The sequence below is a fragment of the Octopus bimaculoides genome, chromosome 6, assembly GCF_046866305.1.
Source record: "Octopus bimaculoides isolate indiv1 chromosome 6, ASM4686630v1, whole genome shotgun sequence".
In the NCBI taxonomy this organism is placed as follows: Eukaryota; Metazoa; Mollusca; class Cephalopoda; order Octopoda; family Octopodidae; genus Octopus; species Octopus bimaculoides.
In genome coordinates this window covers 42,208,509-42,226,008 of record NC_142933.1, presented here as the reverse complement: position 1 = coordinate 42,226,008, position 17,500 = coordinate 42,208,509, and positions in this window count along the sequence as shown.

Below are 17,500 nucleotides of genomic sequence, written 5' to 3'. Positions count from 1 at the left end.
CTAAGTGGAATATATTATTTTGTCGTGATAAAGAAGATAAATCTGACGTTTCAGATAGAATTCTTCGTCAGAGAGAGATATTAAATGCTTACTAGAGGTGGTGGTAGTAAATAGATTGGGAGTAATAATGAGTGCGAGAATATAAGTAATAGGGAAGAATAAGAGAGGAAGCGGCCATTAGGTGGAACAAGTGTCAGCAGGAAGATATCGGTCGAAGCGTGGGAACCCCCACCACCAAAACGCTGACGTTTAAAAAAAAATTAGATAAGTAAAATCTTGACTTCGTGTCTATTATGGCATTTGACCATGGACGACAAATCTCAAAAAGGGTTAAGAACAAACCCCACTTCGGTCTCTGCTACCATGACGAAGTTGAATACCTTATGAAAAAGCAATTCCATTAATTTGCCAACAAGACTGGAAGTGTACAAGCCCTTGGCAACTTGGATCTTTCTATATACGTGTGATAGCTGGACTCTTACAGCTGACATGGAAGGAAGAATCCGGGCATTTGAGCACAAGTGCTACAGAAGACTGTTACACACCCCGTACACAGAGCTCAAAACGAACAACTTTGTCAGGCAGCAAGTTACAAAATTAGTTGGCTTCTTGCAAGAGACCAGTGAAGACGTGAGTCTGTGGGCTCTGTCTTTTGAAGGAAAGAAGAAAACTGTCGAGGTAGGTGACTTTGTTCGTTTGAACTAGGCATAATTTATTGTTTGTCTATTTTTTCAGTAAATTCTACTCAGCTCTGGGGCAATTTCGCCTACTCTTGATGTTTTTTGTTGTTGCTTGTGTTCGCAAGCAAAAGTTGTTTTGTGTGTGTGTGTGTGTGTGTGTGTGTGTGTGTGTGTGTGTGTGTGTGTGTGTGGTGGGGGGGGGGGGGAGCGCATCTTCGCCTGAAAAAAACGAAGTTGAACTTTTATTTTTGCGCTTGTTCTGGTCGCGTTGTTCCGGCTTCATTTTTTTTTTTACCAAAAAGGCCTGGAGTACATTGTGGTCTAGAGAAGTTTTTTCACTCTAAGTGAATAACTGTGCAAGTTCTGTGTGTTCCAGTCGTGCAGTTCCAGGTTCAAGCAGTAGGCCCGGATTACCTAGTGGCTGTGCTTTTGAACTGTTTTTTCTTCTGACTTGTTTTTCTTGAACTGTTTCTTCCTGTTTTGCTGTGACTTCTTCTTTTTTTGAATTTTTGAACTGTTTTCTGTTATCTGTGTTTTTTTTTCCTTTTGAACTGTCAAAAAAAAAAAAAGCATGGTGAAGCAGAGCGCTGCCTTGGAGTGGGAGGTTGTCCCACCCAAGGAGTGGTTGAAAGACTTAGAAAAAAGAACGGTGGTGCTGAGGACCTATTCTAGGTCGCTCGGCACCATCGTTCAATTCAACAAAGAAAAAATTGAGAAAGAGTTGGCAGATTATTTGCCAACTGTCAAACATATAGCTCGGTGGGGGGGGGGGGTCGCAAATTTGCAACGGTGTGGTTGCTGTTTGGCTCTCCCGAGGAAGCTTGCAAATTTGCAAGCGAGCCCCTTGAGGGAGAGGAAATTTTGTTCCTCCCCACATATTATGGGAAGAAGCTGATAAGAGCCTGGGTGCGTGGGCTGCCGCACGGGATAAATCCCCAGTGGATAGAAGAGACTGTTCGCAGGGGTTTGGGTGGCAGCAATTTCAGGTTCTTGAGTGTCAAAATGAGCCTGTGGCTGATTGGATCGGGGCAAAAGCTGTTTTGACCCTTTGGACCCAATCAGCTAAAGACCTTGTTTTTCCTAATTTTTTGAAGCTGGCCAGATCCAGGTACCCGTTGATACTCGAGGAACGCCCCCCCCCCCCAAGTGTCATCTGTGCCTGGAGCCTGACCATATCAGGAAGAACTGTCCCCAGGGCTGTGGTAAGGCCCTGGAGTAGGAAAAAGAAAAGGTGCCCGCCGCCCCCATTGGAGGGACAGACGGTGGAAGTCGTGGAGGAAGTTGTCTCCACGAAAAAAAGAAAGCGGAAGAAGGTGAGCAACAATGGTTGCCCATCGAGGGATCCGCAGGTTTCGGGAAAGGAGGTCCTTCCGATTAAACCTACAGAGGCCCCTGCTCCTGCAACCCCAAAGAAAAGAAGAAAGAGGAGAAATGGGACACGGCAGGCGGATGTTGATACACCGTCAGCATGTCCCGATGCTTCATCGGTGGGAAGGGTGCCACCGATGAAGCAAACTGAGGCTCCCCACCCCGTGAGTGGGACAGTGATAGCATTGTCTTCTACTGCAAGGGAACGGTCATGGAGTGCTACCTAGATGGCATACTGGACCGTGAACGGTTAGAGTCCGAGTGTCTGGACTACTCAGAGTGGCCTCCACAGGTGTACGCAGAGGTTCTGAGCAATTCAGAGTTGTTCCAGATAATGGCCTCCTTTAGAAAGGAAGATTTTCAATTGCTTGGAATAGGCCCCGACTTGTCGCAGCAGGCTTGCCTGCGGGTGGCAAAACAGTTGCTCGGGGAGGAAGTATAAGAGGCTTAAGTGTCTATTTATTGATTATTAAATTATGTTATTTTGATTATTTGATTTTATGTGATTTGATTTGATTTGACAGTATGTAATTTAAATTGTAAAAGAACAGTGATTTCGAGGGGTTTTCGGTCGGCGGGCGCCGAATACCCCTCTCATTTATAACATTCGCATTTTGTCATTTCTCATTTCATTAATGTAAATGTCCAACCCGCATTGCTTTTATGTAAAGCCTTCATGGCCAATTTCCATGAAATAAACAAGTAACAAAATTGCTGGCAGAGATGAACCACTCCTTATGCAGGTAAAAAGATGGAAGCTTGCTTGGTATGGTCACGTATCTCGCCACAACTCACTGTCCCAAACTATCCTTCAGGGCACAGTTGAGGGAGGGTGAAAAAGAGACAGACAGAGAAAATCCTGGTCTGACAACATTATGGATTAGACAAGTCAGAACACCGCAACCCTGCTACACATGACAGAGAACAGAGGCCTGTAACGATGACTGGGAGCAAAAAGCGTTTAGAGTGGTACCCAACGTGTAGCTGTATCAGTTAGGATAACTTATTGTGTTAGGGGTTAATATTAGAATCGATGACTAACTTTCGCACTGCCGTGCGTTGTTCTTTACTTCTTAGGTCACTGTCAAAATACACCTTGATTTCCAGTACTTACTGGTAACAATTCACCCTCACATGATACCCTGTCACATCTGTTTCATTCATCACCATGTTTTTACTACTAATTGAACCTTGTCTTCATTCTCAAACCCTGCTGCCGAATATTACATAGAAGTTTTCATGCTAAGAATCACAGCACCCTGAAAGCCTTCCACTATCATTATGTTCTTACGCTAAAGTCCAGATGAACAATCTTCAATAAGATAAAATTATTTTCTTTTCTGAAAAGCCTATCACTTTGATTTGAGAGTGCCTCTTCACGAGCTGAGATCAAAATCCAATTTCCTCCTCAGATACATTGATATGAGCACCATCTCCAATCCAAGCATATGATTATTTCTAATTTAGATACAAGGATAACAATTTTTGAGGGGCGGGGTCCAGTTGATTAAGTCGACCCCAATACTTTATTAGTACTTTATTTTACCGACTCCGAAAGGATGAAAAGCAAAGTTGCCCTCGACAGGATTTAGACTCAGACTTTAAAGAGCTGGAAGGAATACCGCAAAGAATTTTGTCCGTCGCTCTAACGACACTTCCAATCCACTGTCGCGGTTCTTCTTCAATGATCCGCGCACACACAAACACATACTGACTTGTTGAAAAGTACTTTTTTTCTTTTTACAGCGAACAGCGGCTGTGCCATTGTTGAACTGTTTTAAGGGCCGTTATGAATATCATGTTTACATAGAGAATTACACACGGGTTTCTTCTCTTTGTTTGTTTGTTTGTTTGTTTGTCTGTTTGTCTGTCTGTCTATCAGCCTGTCTGTCAGCCTGCCTGTCTGCTTGCATGCCTGTCTGCCTTCATGCCTGCCGTTCTATCTATCTATCTATCTATCTATCTATCTATCTATCTATCTATCTGCCTGTCTATCTATCTATTTATCTGTCTGTCTGTCCGTCTGCTTGCCAGTTTGTCTGTCTGTCTGTCAGTCTGTTTCTTGTCTTCTCTCCCCTTCCTCCTCACCCTAGATCTTTCGATTACATTAAGGCTCCATAGGGATTTATAATCTGAGATGATAATCTTTGGTTAGTACAAAAGTAATTGCACCGCTTGGTAGTTTACACGATCCAAACGTTTCCCGAAGTTTGCTGGTTTTTCCACACTAAGTATTACGCCACTGATATACTGAGAGAGAAGAAGAAGAAGAAGAAGAAGAAGAAGAGAGAGAGAGAGAGAGAGAGAGAGAGAGCGAGAGAGCGAGAGAGAGAGAGAGAGAGAGAAAGTGGAAGAGAGACAGATAGATAGATAGATGTAGAGACAGAGTAATTATGTTATTGTAAGGGTGTGGGATGTGTTGCAAAATAGACTTTTCATATTAAATGTAAAAATAACACCAGTGACAAAAGTGGGTGAGTTTTGCTGTAAGAGTTAAGTAGGACAGACATAGATATAGAAAGGTAGCTGAGGTGGGGATAAGAGATTGGCGGGACCGGGTATTATAGCGTGAAGCTTGTGAGAAAGGTGTTACATGTAGTATGAGGGTGGTATCCTGGGAGGGAGGGTGGTATCCTGGGAGGGAGGGAGGGAGGGAAGGCTGGTAAGGAGTGAGTTTATGAATAGCGTAGGGTAACAGAGGATGAGTGGGTGGTGACTGTGTGTGAGTGTGCGTGTGTGTGTGTGTGTGTGTGTGTGTGTGTGTGTGTGTTTGTATGTGTTAGAAAGGTAAGTAGTTATAGGGACGGAGGGAGGATGAGAGGATGCGGGGGGGGGGGGAATACAGGAAGATGAAGAAGTCAAGGAAGTGAGGAAGGAAGGACGGAAGGAAAAAGACGGAAGAAAATAGTAGTGATGTTGACGATGATAATGATGGAAATGATGATGTTGATGATGATGATGATGATGATGATGACGATGACGATGATGATAACGACGAACGTACTGGTAGTGGTGGTGGTGGTGCAGGTGGTGGAGGTAGTAGTAGTAGTAGTAGTAGTGGAGTTGGGGATGGTGATGGTAGCGGTGGAAGTGATGGTGAGTGATGATGGTGGTGGTGGTGGTGGTGGTGCAGATGGTAGTGGTGACGGTGGTGATGGTGGTGGTCGTGGAAATGATAGTGATGATTGTGGTGATGGTAGGGAAGTCAGCAATTGTGATGGTAGAGGTGATGGTGGTGGTGGTGGTGGTGGTGGTGGTGGTGGTGGTGGTGGTGGTATTGGTAGTGGTGGTATTGGTAGTGGTGGTGGTGGTGGTAGTGGTGGTGATGATGATGGCGGTGGTGGTATTGGTAGTGGTGGTGGTGGTGGTGGTGGTATTGGTAGTGGTGGTGGTGGTGGTGGTGGTGGTATTGGTAGTGGTGATGTAAAGGGAGAAAAGAAAAATATACGAAAAACAAATAAAAACAAGAGAAAAAGTTGCAACAGCAACAGTAGCTGCAGTAGTGTGGTAGTAGTAGTGGTATATATATTTTATAATTAAGGCGATGGTGGCGTGGGAGAGCGGAGTATGTTGAATAAGTATTGGCTGGGATTTCTAGTGGGTTGAGAGTCTGTGTAGAAGCTTCTTGTACATGACGCATATAGAGATGGTGGTGGTGGTGGTGGTGGTGGCGCCGGTGGTGGTTGTGGTGCTGGTAGTATTGTTGATGATGATAATGATGGTGTTGATGACAACGACGACGACGACGACGATGATGATGATGATGATGATGATGATGATGAAGATGACGACGGTTATGGCATGTAGATATTAGACAAGTTGAGTATTAATCTGATATTCTAAAGGCAACATCCGCTGGTGAAGGTCAACTTCAAATCTTCATCGTTAGTAGATTGTGACTATTATTAAACCTGGGTTTCTTTTTATCTGTTGTTGTTGTTGTTGTTGTTGTTGTTGTTGTCGTTGCTGTTACTAGCTATTAAGTGCATAAGACTTAAGTAGTTTCCAGTGTGCTGCCTTTGTGGCCTGGTTTCAACCCCTGGTTGTATCTCTTTCACTTCCAGCATACAGTTAAGGTATGGGTACATAATAATATTTTATTCCTCTCCTCCCACCCTAAAAATCCAGTCGAAATAATAATAGCAAAAGGTTGCTTTTACTGTTGTGGCTGTTTTTCTTGTAATATTCTTGGTATTTGATTCCTGAGTCAGCTATGGCCAACCTATCGTTTTTGTTCTTTTTCTTTTTCTTGGCAGTATATATTTAGGATTACTTTATCCAATATATCACTCATTTCAGATGGTAGAGTGTGTTTTATGGAGATTTTGTTATTTCTAGCCGTTTGAGAGGCCGCATAGAAGCTCTCTTGTTGGCTCTCGTCCTATTTTATTTCAAAGTTTTACTTTGGTGGTTGCGCTTTTTAATTGAAAAGATAGCAAAAATAAAGAATAAACTTTTTGTGGTTAATAAAAGTACCGGAAGTTAATGTTTTGTTCTTAATATATGTGTAACCTCAGCGATTTTACAGAGGGAAGTGTATATAGCACACACCAGATATTTCATGCTGTACTTTATGCTACGTATGCCAATGATGTATAGAGTGATGACTGGCATAAAGTCACTCGCCAACACATTGCTACCGTTTCGTCATTCTATTGTTTACTCCGCTACAACTAGTAGTACTGTCTTAAGGCATGGGCACACAAGGCAGTTGCCCAGGGGCCTCACGAATCTAGGGACTCAGTTCTTTCCTATGCATGTTGTGGCTTGCTGTCAATAAATAAATACTATAGGACCCAAAGCACTGATTTACCTGGAGACCTATAATGTTACTAAGACGGTCCTGGCTACTAGTTTGTGTTTCTCAGAGTTGTCTGGTCTTGTGCCAATTCCATTCGCACATTCCTTAGTTACTCCTCTTTTTACGCTTCTCATCAAATGCTGTGTCTTTCAACAGGCCTCACGTTAAACACCTTTTACCCAGTCCTTCCACACCAAATAGTTTTCAATGTGGAAAGGAGATATGCGCCGAAAGAAATAACGATTGGTATTATATAGTAATAAATTGTTGCAGATTGTAGCAAGAAGCTCGGAGCAAGAAGCTCGGAGCAAGAAGCTCGGAGCAAGAAGCTACCTCCAATTAAACCGCAATTGTGATGTAGTTTTAATGTCACGTTAATGCCAATTTCCCTTCTCCAAAATACTCCTTGATATAAATGGAAATGGTAAATGAACTTGCCTGTGGTAAAAATCAAACCAAAACTTTATATAAAAAATATATTTAATAACACAACACTCTTATAAACGCACTCGCACATGCAAAACTATCAGCTCTAACAGTTAGGAAGTGTGATCGCTCTAATTGCAGAACTTGTACATACCTTACTGAGGACAAATCATATAAATTTCATCATATGAATTTCACAATTACAGTGAAAAAAAAACACAAAAAAAACCATTGATATGTCCATTAAATGCAACGAATGCAGCGAAGATTACATTGGACAAAGGAAACTCCCCTTAAGAATCAGATTAACGATTTATCGACAACAAATACGAGATTCCAGGAATAGACAAATTTTACACAGAGAACATTTGGACATATGCACCACAACCAAATTTCTCAAATTCATAGTCTCCCCACTTTATCAATATGCAGACAATACCACAGACCAAACACGAATAAATAAACTTCGTTTATTAAAAAATACTAACCATTGCTAACCAGGTTATAAAAACATCAATAATATACGATTCGCCATTCACTATGAATGGTTGTATAAAAGTTCCTACTGATGAAAGTGATTCATATCTCTCTTTTAAGCTCATTCATTACATTTTAATTTGGGTATAGTAAATTCCAATTATCTTAATTTTCAGAGATTTTTCATTAAGTCCACTTTACCTTTCCTTATGTCACATTGTTTATGAGGTAGATAAAAAAAAAAATAAAGTCTGACTCCAGTGATGTTGACGTGATGTTGATAAGCCACAAAAATGGTGAAATAACTGTATCTATCGCACCTAAATGGGACTGGAGACAAGTTATTTTGCCTGTCAACGATTTCCAGGTGTTTTAACACGCAGTGCTAAGAAGGAGTTGTCCCCGGAGCCCTGTACCGCAGCTAAACGGGGCGAACAAGCAAAACACATGCATTGAGTATGTTCAGTCGATAATATTTACAACACTAGCTCTGCTTTTAATCCATAATTGAATTTATTCTTACAGCCATATCACGCTGAATGCACCAGTTCTCGTCCGACCACTGAAGTTAGGCAACATCGAATCTAGTTAATACTTCGATGGGTGACCGCTTGTCAAACTGAGATGATGTAAGCATCTCACTTTTTGGGCGCAGGCGTGGCTGTGTAGTTAGAAGCTGGCTTTTCAATCACATAGTTCCTTGGGCAGTCCCATTGCGTGGAACCTTGAGCAAGTGTCTTCTTCTATAGCCTCTGGTCGACTACAGCCATGTGAGTAAATTTGGTAGGTAGAAACTGAAAGAAGAACACACACACACACACACACACACACACACACACACACACACACACACACACACACACACACACACATAATATAAATAATATATATATATGCATATATACATACAAACATGTACATACTTACATATATATGTATATACACAGGCATATATGGGTACAGGACGTCAAAAAACGTAAAGAAGAAACACGAGAACATGAATTAAAAAAACATAGAAAACGAACTTTTTTTTTAACAACAAAAGAAACAAATAGAAAAACGAGACAGGCAACATAAATAACAATCCCTTCATCAGTTGTCCACTGTTTTATCAACTCCGCAAGATGCGGACAAGATGCGTCTTCGTCAAAACAGTCGCTCCCGCAAAGCAAATTAAATAAAATTTGAGATTTGCGGAGGGTCAAAGTTGGTAACAAAAACAGGACACTTAAAACAAACGTTAGGGGCTGTTAAGCCATAACGAGGTGAAGTGGTGAACGCTGGAGAACAAGCTTTGACAGGAGACAGCCGAAAATGCGTGCTATAAGAACTGAACGAGAAGAAAGAAGTTCGAGCTAGGAGAAGAAAGATGACCGCTGGTCCCGTATAAGCAACGAGAGAGTCAAGGAGGAAGTATGAGGGAGACAGAGGGACAGAAAAAGAACGGTGAAGGGGGAGGAAAAGTATCTCCATTGCTCCTGAACAGGATTGGAGGCGAGTTGCCTCGCCTGTATATTGCTTTCTGGTGTTTTAACATCCAGTGTTAAGAGGGAGTCGTCCCTAGAGTCCTGTACCGCAGAGAAACGGCGAACAAGAAACACACACACACATATATATATATTGAGTATGTGCGGTCAATAATGTTTACAATACTAACGCTGGTTTTAATTCATAATTATAAATATATGTATATATATATATATATATATATATATATATATATATATATATATATATATATATATATATATAGGTGACAAAGTTGGTATGTGAAAGCACGTGGTTGGATGTATAAAAGATAATAAGAGTGAAAAAATTACAGAAGGCTTGTGTTACATGGTTAAAGTATATATTTAAATTATGTCAGAAAAATGTTAGAAAAATGTTATAAAATCTTTTTGGTATGTTTATATACCAAAAAGATTTTCTAACATTTTTCTGACATAATTTAAATATTTACTTTAATCATGTAACACAAGCCTTCTGTAGTTTTTTCACTCTTATTATCTTATATATATATATATATATGGGTCATGAGAGGTAGTGATGTCAATAAGACTCAAAGGTGTCAGGTAATGGTGAGTAAGTGCTATGGACAAACTATAGTTAAGCTCCAGGTTCGGTGATTATGCGAATGAGGAGTCCAACGTAGGTCATATATCAGCATGTGTATATATAAAATTTTTTTTTTCAGAACGAGATAAAAATCCAAGGCTGTGAAAGATTTTAGAACATTTATAAATGTTCTAAAATCTTTCACAGCCTTGGATTTTTATCTCATTCTAAAAATTTATATATATATATATATATATATATATATATATATATATATATATATATATATATATATATATATATATATATATATATATATATATATATATATAATTTTGTTTAAAAGAGTTCCAACACTGTTTTTTATGTTTTATTTATATTCCTGCAGAACCAATGTGGGGTATAGAATATGGAATATACAATATATAATATAATATATAATATATAATATATAAAATAAAATAAAATAAAATAAAATAAAATAAAAATGGATGTTAAAGTCTGTCATACCGGCCATGACGAAGGGAAATAGCCCTGAAACTCGAGTCGCCTTTATATATTTATATTTATATATTTGATCCTTTATATTGAACACTCAATATTTCATCTACATTCAATACTTTATTTCATGGTGCCATCCATTTTTATTTTATTTTATATTATATATTGTATATTATATTATATATTGTATATTATATTATATATTGTATATTCCATATTCTATACCCCACATTGGTTCTGCAGGAATATAAATAAAACATAAAAAACAGTGTTGGAACTGTTTTAAACAAAATAATATATTCCTCTATACACAATCATACAAAAAACCCACCTTTTTTGTATTTATTTTTACTCGCACATATATATATATATATAGCAATGTAACTACACACATGCTGTTGGCGATTTCTTTTCTTTTTGGGACTTTTCCCGTTCTCCTTTCCGACGAAGAGCTATGCTCGAAACGTTAAAAACTCCCTCTTTTTTACTGAGCGTCAAACTAATGCATTCCTTATGCACGTCCTCTTGCTGTCTGTTATCGTTAATTTCATTGTTCGTTTATCTAAAATGACTATACATACATACATACAAACATACATACATACAAACATACATACATAATACATACAAACACACACACACACACACACACACACACACACACACACACACACACACACACACACACACACGCATATATATATATGTATATGTATACGTATGTATGTATGTATGTATGTATGTATACATACGTGACAGACTTTGGGTTAGATTGGGGTTAATGTTTGGAGAGAGAGAAAAAGAGAAAAATGGAGAAACAGAATCTGAGTGAGTGAGAGAGGGAGAGAGAAAGAGAGAGAAAGGGGTTAGAGAGAGTGAGAGTTGCAAGAACAAATTGATCCACACAGATATAACAGAGGCCACACCCAATAAAGATACACAAACCGCACAAATACGGTACTTGAGCAAAATACACTCTCATTACAAAATGGATGACCGCGGGGGCAGATCTCGGTGGTAGTAGCAAATATTCGATTTCTTTTCTTTTTGGGACTTTTCCCCGTTCTCCTTCCGACGAAGAGCAATGCTCGAAACGTCAAACACTCCCTCTTTTTACTGAGCGTCAAACTAATACATTCCTTGTGCACGTCCTCTTGCTGTCAGTTACCCTAAATTCAGAGTTTGAATATAATACAAAAAAATCCAGAATGAAAATATTTCTCATCAGTATCAAACCACGTATATGAAAGTCATAAAATGTTCTTCAGGCAAATAATGTAATATTTAAATTTGAATGTAAACATGTTACTCACAAGCTTTCTGATTGAAGATGTTACATTGGACACACAAATATGATACTTACTTATTGATTTACCACGTATTCACTACAAGGATCTTTTACACGTACAAAGCAGGGAGCAAAAAAATAAATGAAAAAAAAAACATTAATTGCTAGCACTATCTTCCTATAAGGCGACCATCTGGTAGAATCATCAGAACGTCAGAGAAATTGCTTTGCAGTATTCATACTGGCTCTGCTCTAAGTTGAACTATCAATGAGATCCACTTAGCCTTTCATTCTCTCGAGGACGATAAATAAAATACCGATGATGTACAGGGGCTAATCCTTCACTTTGTTTGTCTGTATGTTTGTTTGTTTCTTTGTTTCTTTCTTTCTTTCTTCCTGGGAGAAATCGGCTTTGACCTGAAAAGTGTGGTCTCCACCAGTTCAAAAAGATGCCGAAGATACACCGTATATATATATATATATATATATATATATATATATATATATATATATATATATAAACAAATAATAAATGAGTGTATGCATATATACGTACAGGTATGTGCATACCGACATCCACCTGTATGTGTAGGTGCATATCTGGGTACAGGACATTGCAAACAAAACGTAGACAAGAAAATAATGATAATCAGAGTACAGAAAACACACAAGCCAAATAGAGAACATTTTCCTTCATCAGCTACCCCCGTTTTAACACCGGCGTTTCGAAGATCTGGGTAGGACGCATCGTTAAAACGACTCTTCCCATTGACCGCAAATTAAATTTGTATACACAAATTAAACCTGTGCCATGGAGGAATGTAGTGGCGGACAAAAAACAAGACAGGAAAACAAACGGAAAAGGCTACACGGCCAGACGGGAAAAATTATGTGTATGAACGCTGTGAGGCACGAACTTGAAAGTGGGGACGAAGTTAGTTCGCGTGTTTGTTCGGCGATAGCCAAGGAAGAAAAAGATTAGTGACCGGAAGCATGTGACCATGCCGGTGTAAGGGGGGAGAGAGAGAGAGAGAGAGAGAGAGAGAGAGAGAGAGTGGTAGAGGGAGAAACAAAGGGAAGAAGTAGAAGAATAGGTGAGCAACGAGAGGAAAAAAGGAAGAGAGGAAGTACGAGGGGGGAAAAAGAGATACGTAGTAGTAACAGAGGAAGAACGAGAGGGGTAAAGAGAGATACGTAGTAGTAACAGAGGAAGAACGAGAGGGGGAAAAGGTGATAGAGAAAGAGATAGAGTAGCGTCAGAAAATATAAAGTTGAGATAACTACTTACAAAATTGGTGACGCTGGCGTTCGGTCATGTAAAAACAAATAATAAATGAGTGTATGCATATATACGTACAGGTATGTGCATACCGACATCCACCTGTATGTGTAGGTGCATATCTGGGTACAGGACATTGCAAATATATATATCATAATGGTGCTCCTACGACCCCATCTAAGTATCGAGAACGCAAGTTCAAGGCACGGTCACTATTACTCTATATAGAAACTTAACTATGGAAGATTTATTGATAAAAGAAATAAAGGAACAAAGACATTCAGCACACGGGAAATAACGCACGAATTCTATCAGGAATTAAACAGTTTTTAAGCTGTCGACAACGATTTTATTATTTATTTAAGTACTTCCATGATCCTTTGCAATATGCTGCAAAGCGTGCTAACAGCATCTCACTAATACTGTCATTGCACACATAAGATGTAACCAAGATAGTTTTGAAGTATTAGTAAAATTAGCAACGCTATTGTTTCAAACTGGTCAAAATGGCTGAAACAGAAATGTTACTTTTAAACTGGTTGGACAGCATAACTTTTATGTATTAACGGCAGTTAAAAATTGCTGAAAATTCTCGAGTGAATGAAGAAGGAAATATGAAAAACAAGTAGCTTGCTTACCAACCACATGGTCCCGGGTTCAGTCCCACCGCGTGGCATCTTGGGCAAGTGTCTTCTACTATAGCCTCGGGCCGACCAAAGCCTTGTGAGTGGATTTGGTAGACGGAAACTGAAAGAAGCCTGTCGTATATATGTATATATATTATATGTATGTGTGTATGTGTTTGTATGTGTGTATGTGTTTGTATATCTGTGTTTGTCCCCCCCCCCCCACCATCGCTTGACAACCGATGCTGGTGTGTCCCCGTAACTTAGCGGTTCGGCAAAAGAGACCGATAGAATAAGTACTAGGCTTCCAAAGAATAAGTCCTGGGGTCGATTTGCTCGACTAAAGGCGGTGCTCCAGCATGGCCACAGTCAAAAGACTGAAACAAGTAAAAGAGTAAGAAGATTAACCTTTAATAAAAAAAAGATTTTAGTCGAACACAGTTACGTATCTGAAAGAGAAATTATTCTGTATTTACACGACAATGGTGATTGTCACTTCCCTATCGAGTACGATTACGTTTTGCACCTCTTCTTTACTTTAAAAGATGCAGCGTCTCCCTGTTACTGCTACTAGTATGACGTGGAGGCGCAATGGCCCAGTGGTTAGGGCAGCGGACTTGCGGTCATAGGATCGCGGTTTCGATTCCCAGACCGGGTGTTGTGAGTGTTTATTGAGCGAAAACACCTAAAGCTCCACGAGGCTCCGGTAGGGGATGGTGGCGAACCCTGCGGTACTCTTCCACCACAACTTTCTCTCACTCTTACTTCCTGTTTCTGTTGTGCCTGTAATTCAGAGAGTCAGCCTTGTCACACTGTCACGCTGAATATCCCCGAGAACTACGTTTAGGGTACACGTGTCTGTGGAGTGCTCAGCCACTTGCACGTTAATTTCATGAGCAGGCTGTTCCGTTGATTGGATCAACTGGAACCCTCGACGTCGTAAGCGACGGAGTGCCAACAACATCAATATGACAAGACTAAAACTTTAGTCCTTAGACACCCACGACACGTCAATAGAGGATGTAACCGTACGGTCGACAGGGGAATCATGATCATTCCTGTCGATGTCAGATTTCCTGTATGCCTTCATGAGCGAGGGATTTACAGAAATGGCATCTAAATGCAGTAGGCGCACGTGATCTACGCCGATCGAAATATCGTCTATTTGTTAATACTTCCAGGTAGTTCGAGTTTTAAGCTGTGCTTGACCTCCCCTCACAGAAATAAAACAAACAAAACAAAACATAGGAAAAAAAACATGGGTGCATAAAGTACTAACATATCAAATTTTAAAGTGACAAGTGCTTATGCAATACGAGAGCCACTTTCTCAATTTTTGAAGTCATTAAACAAACCAAAAATACAAATGCAAGATGATCAGAAACTACAAGCACCACAGAACATCAAATCAGACCATCCATCTGTCATGTGTATTTATATACGCATGCGAACACTCACACGCACGTACACACACACACACACGCACGCACGCACGCACGCACATACCCCCACATACGCACATATGCTCATACATACAAACACATTACTGGATAGCTGTAAGTTTTCTGGAGCTCGTCCGCCCACTGACAGGTTTTATTTTTCATTAGGCAGGGTGTCCATAAGTCTGTCTCCTCACTAACCAGACTTAGTGGGGGTTGCCGGATTAGTTACCGACCATGCATAGATTGAACTGGGTTACATGGTTACCAGTGGTTGGTCTCTGGTTATCAGATCGATGAGCTGACATACATACGTGCACATACACAGAATCGTTAGCACGCCGGGCGTAATGCTTAGCAGTAGTTTGTCTGCAGTTACGTTCTGAGTTCAAATTCCACCGAGGTCGACTTTGCCTTCCATCTTTTCGGGGTCGATTAAATAAGTTCCAGTTACCCACTGGGGTCGATGTAATCGACTTAATCCCTTTGTCTGTCCTTGTTTGTCTCCTCTGTGTTTAGCTCCCTGTGGGCAATAAAGAAATATATATGTTTGTACAAATGTTTATGTAAGTATATATATATATGCATATATATATATATATATATATATATATATATATATATATATATATATATATGCATATATATGTGTGTGCATGTGTTTGTATGTGCGTGCGTGTGTCTATATAGGTCTGTGTGTGCTTGTATTTGTGTATGTGTGTGTGTTTTCCCCCCACGTCTATATTTTTAATGGCTAACATATTTTGACGCTTTTCATATGTATTTTTATTCTGTCAAATTCTACGCCATCTGTGTTCCAAATGCGATATCAAAATCATCATCATCCGCACTGCTACCGATTTCTTCTTCTTCTTCTTCTTCTTCTTCTTCTTCTTCTTCTTCTTCTTCTTCTTCTTCTTCTTCCTCTTCTTCTTCTTCTTCTTCTTCTTCTTCTTCTTCTTCTTCTTCTTCTTCTTCTTCTTCTTCTTCTTCTTCTTCTTCTTCTTCTTCTTCTTCAGTTTCTTTCTTTCTTTCTTTCTTTCTCCATTCATTAATTCATTTATTTAATTTCTGACATATCTATATTTAACAGTCATACGATTTATTTAGCACGATCTTTTGTTTCAAAAACGTGTGGTAAGCTCGTCAGTGTGCAATTCTCTGAATGTTGCTTACGGTGGCCTTTAAACATCTTTTTAATATTATAGCTTCTTAGTTAAGGCAGCGAGCTGGCAGAATCGTTAACACGCCGGGGAAGATGCTTAGCGGCATTTTGTCCCTCTTTACGTTCTGAGATCAAATTCCACCGGGGTCGACTTCATCTTTCATCCTTTCGAGGCTAATAAAATGAATACCAGTTGAACACTGAGCCCATTCCCGCCGAACTTGCTGGCCTTGTGCCAAATTTTGAAAGCATTATTATAGCTTCTTAATTTTCGACCAATTTTTGGAAATGAAAACTCGGAAGTTTCAAGATTTTAGCTTTCAATAACATCTATTAACAACCAAAAATTTTGAGAGGGGAGAAATAGTCGATTACATGGACTCCACTACTCAACTGGTATGTAATTTATCCGGCATGCTAACGATTCTGCCAGCTCGCAGACTTAATAACATCTATTGATAGTAGTAATAATAAAGAGCATTAATCACTATATTATATATATATATATATATATATATATATATATATATATATGTATGTGTGTGTGTGTGTGTGTGTGTGTATATACATACATACATACATACATACATACATGCATGCATACATACATACATGCATACATGCATACATACATACATACATACATACATACATACATACATACATACTTAAGGAAGTCTGAAGGATGTCTCACTGGTTCATAAGGAAACAGAAATACCAAAATTATGCAGTTTCTTCGTGGATGACTTGAAACTTTATACAAAGAATATGCATGAGATGAAAAAGAGCCTTGACCTAGTTACAACATTCTCAAAGTATGTAGGGTTGGAGTTTGGCTAGGATAAATGCTGTTATATGGTTGTGAAAAGGGGGAAAACTATAAATCAAACTAGTAACATTTCCATCAATGTAACAAAACACCTGTAACAAAACACCTGTAACAAAACACGTGTCACTAAAGAATATTACAGCCGAATAAAGAAAATTTGGACCTCAGAACTTTCTGCAGTCAATAAAGCAGTGGCCCACAATGTGTTTACAGTGCCAGTGCTATACCAACATTCGGGCTGCTTGATTAGATGCTTGATGAGATCCAAGTCATTGAAGTGAAAACCCGAAAAATACTAACAAGCGCACGTAATTTCCACATAAACAGTGACGTAGACCGCCTCTACCTAAAACGAAAACAAGACGGCAGAGGCCTTTGAATGTCGTATGATATCCCTTCGGCCACATATTCTAACCACCAAGTGTCGAAGTGTATTTCTTGGCCAAGTTTGCATACATGAGGCTGATAACATCGTAAAACTTGGAAGGCAGTTCCTTGAGCAATAATCTTTGTCTGATAACCGAGAATACATGCCCAAAGAAGTCGTATGACTCTACTACAACGTA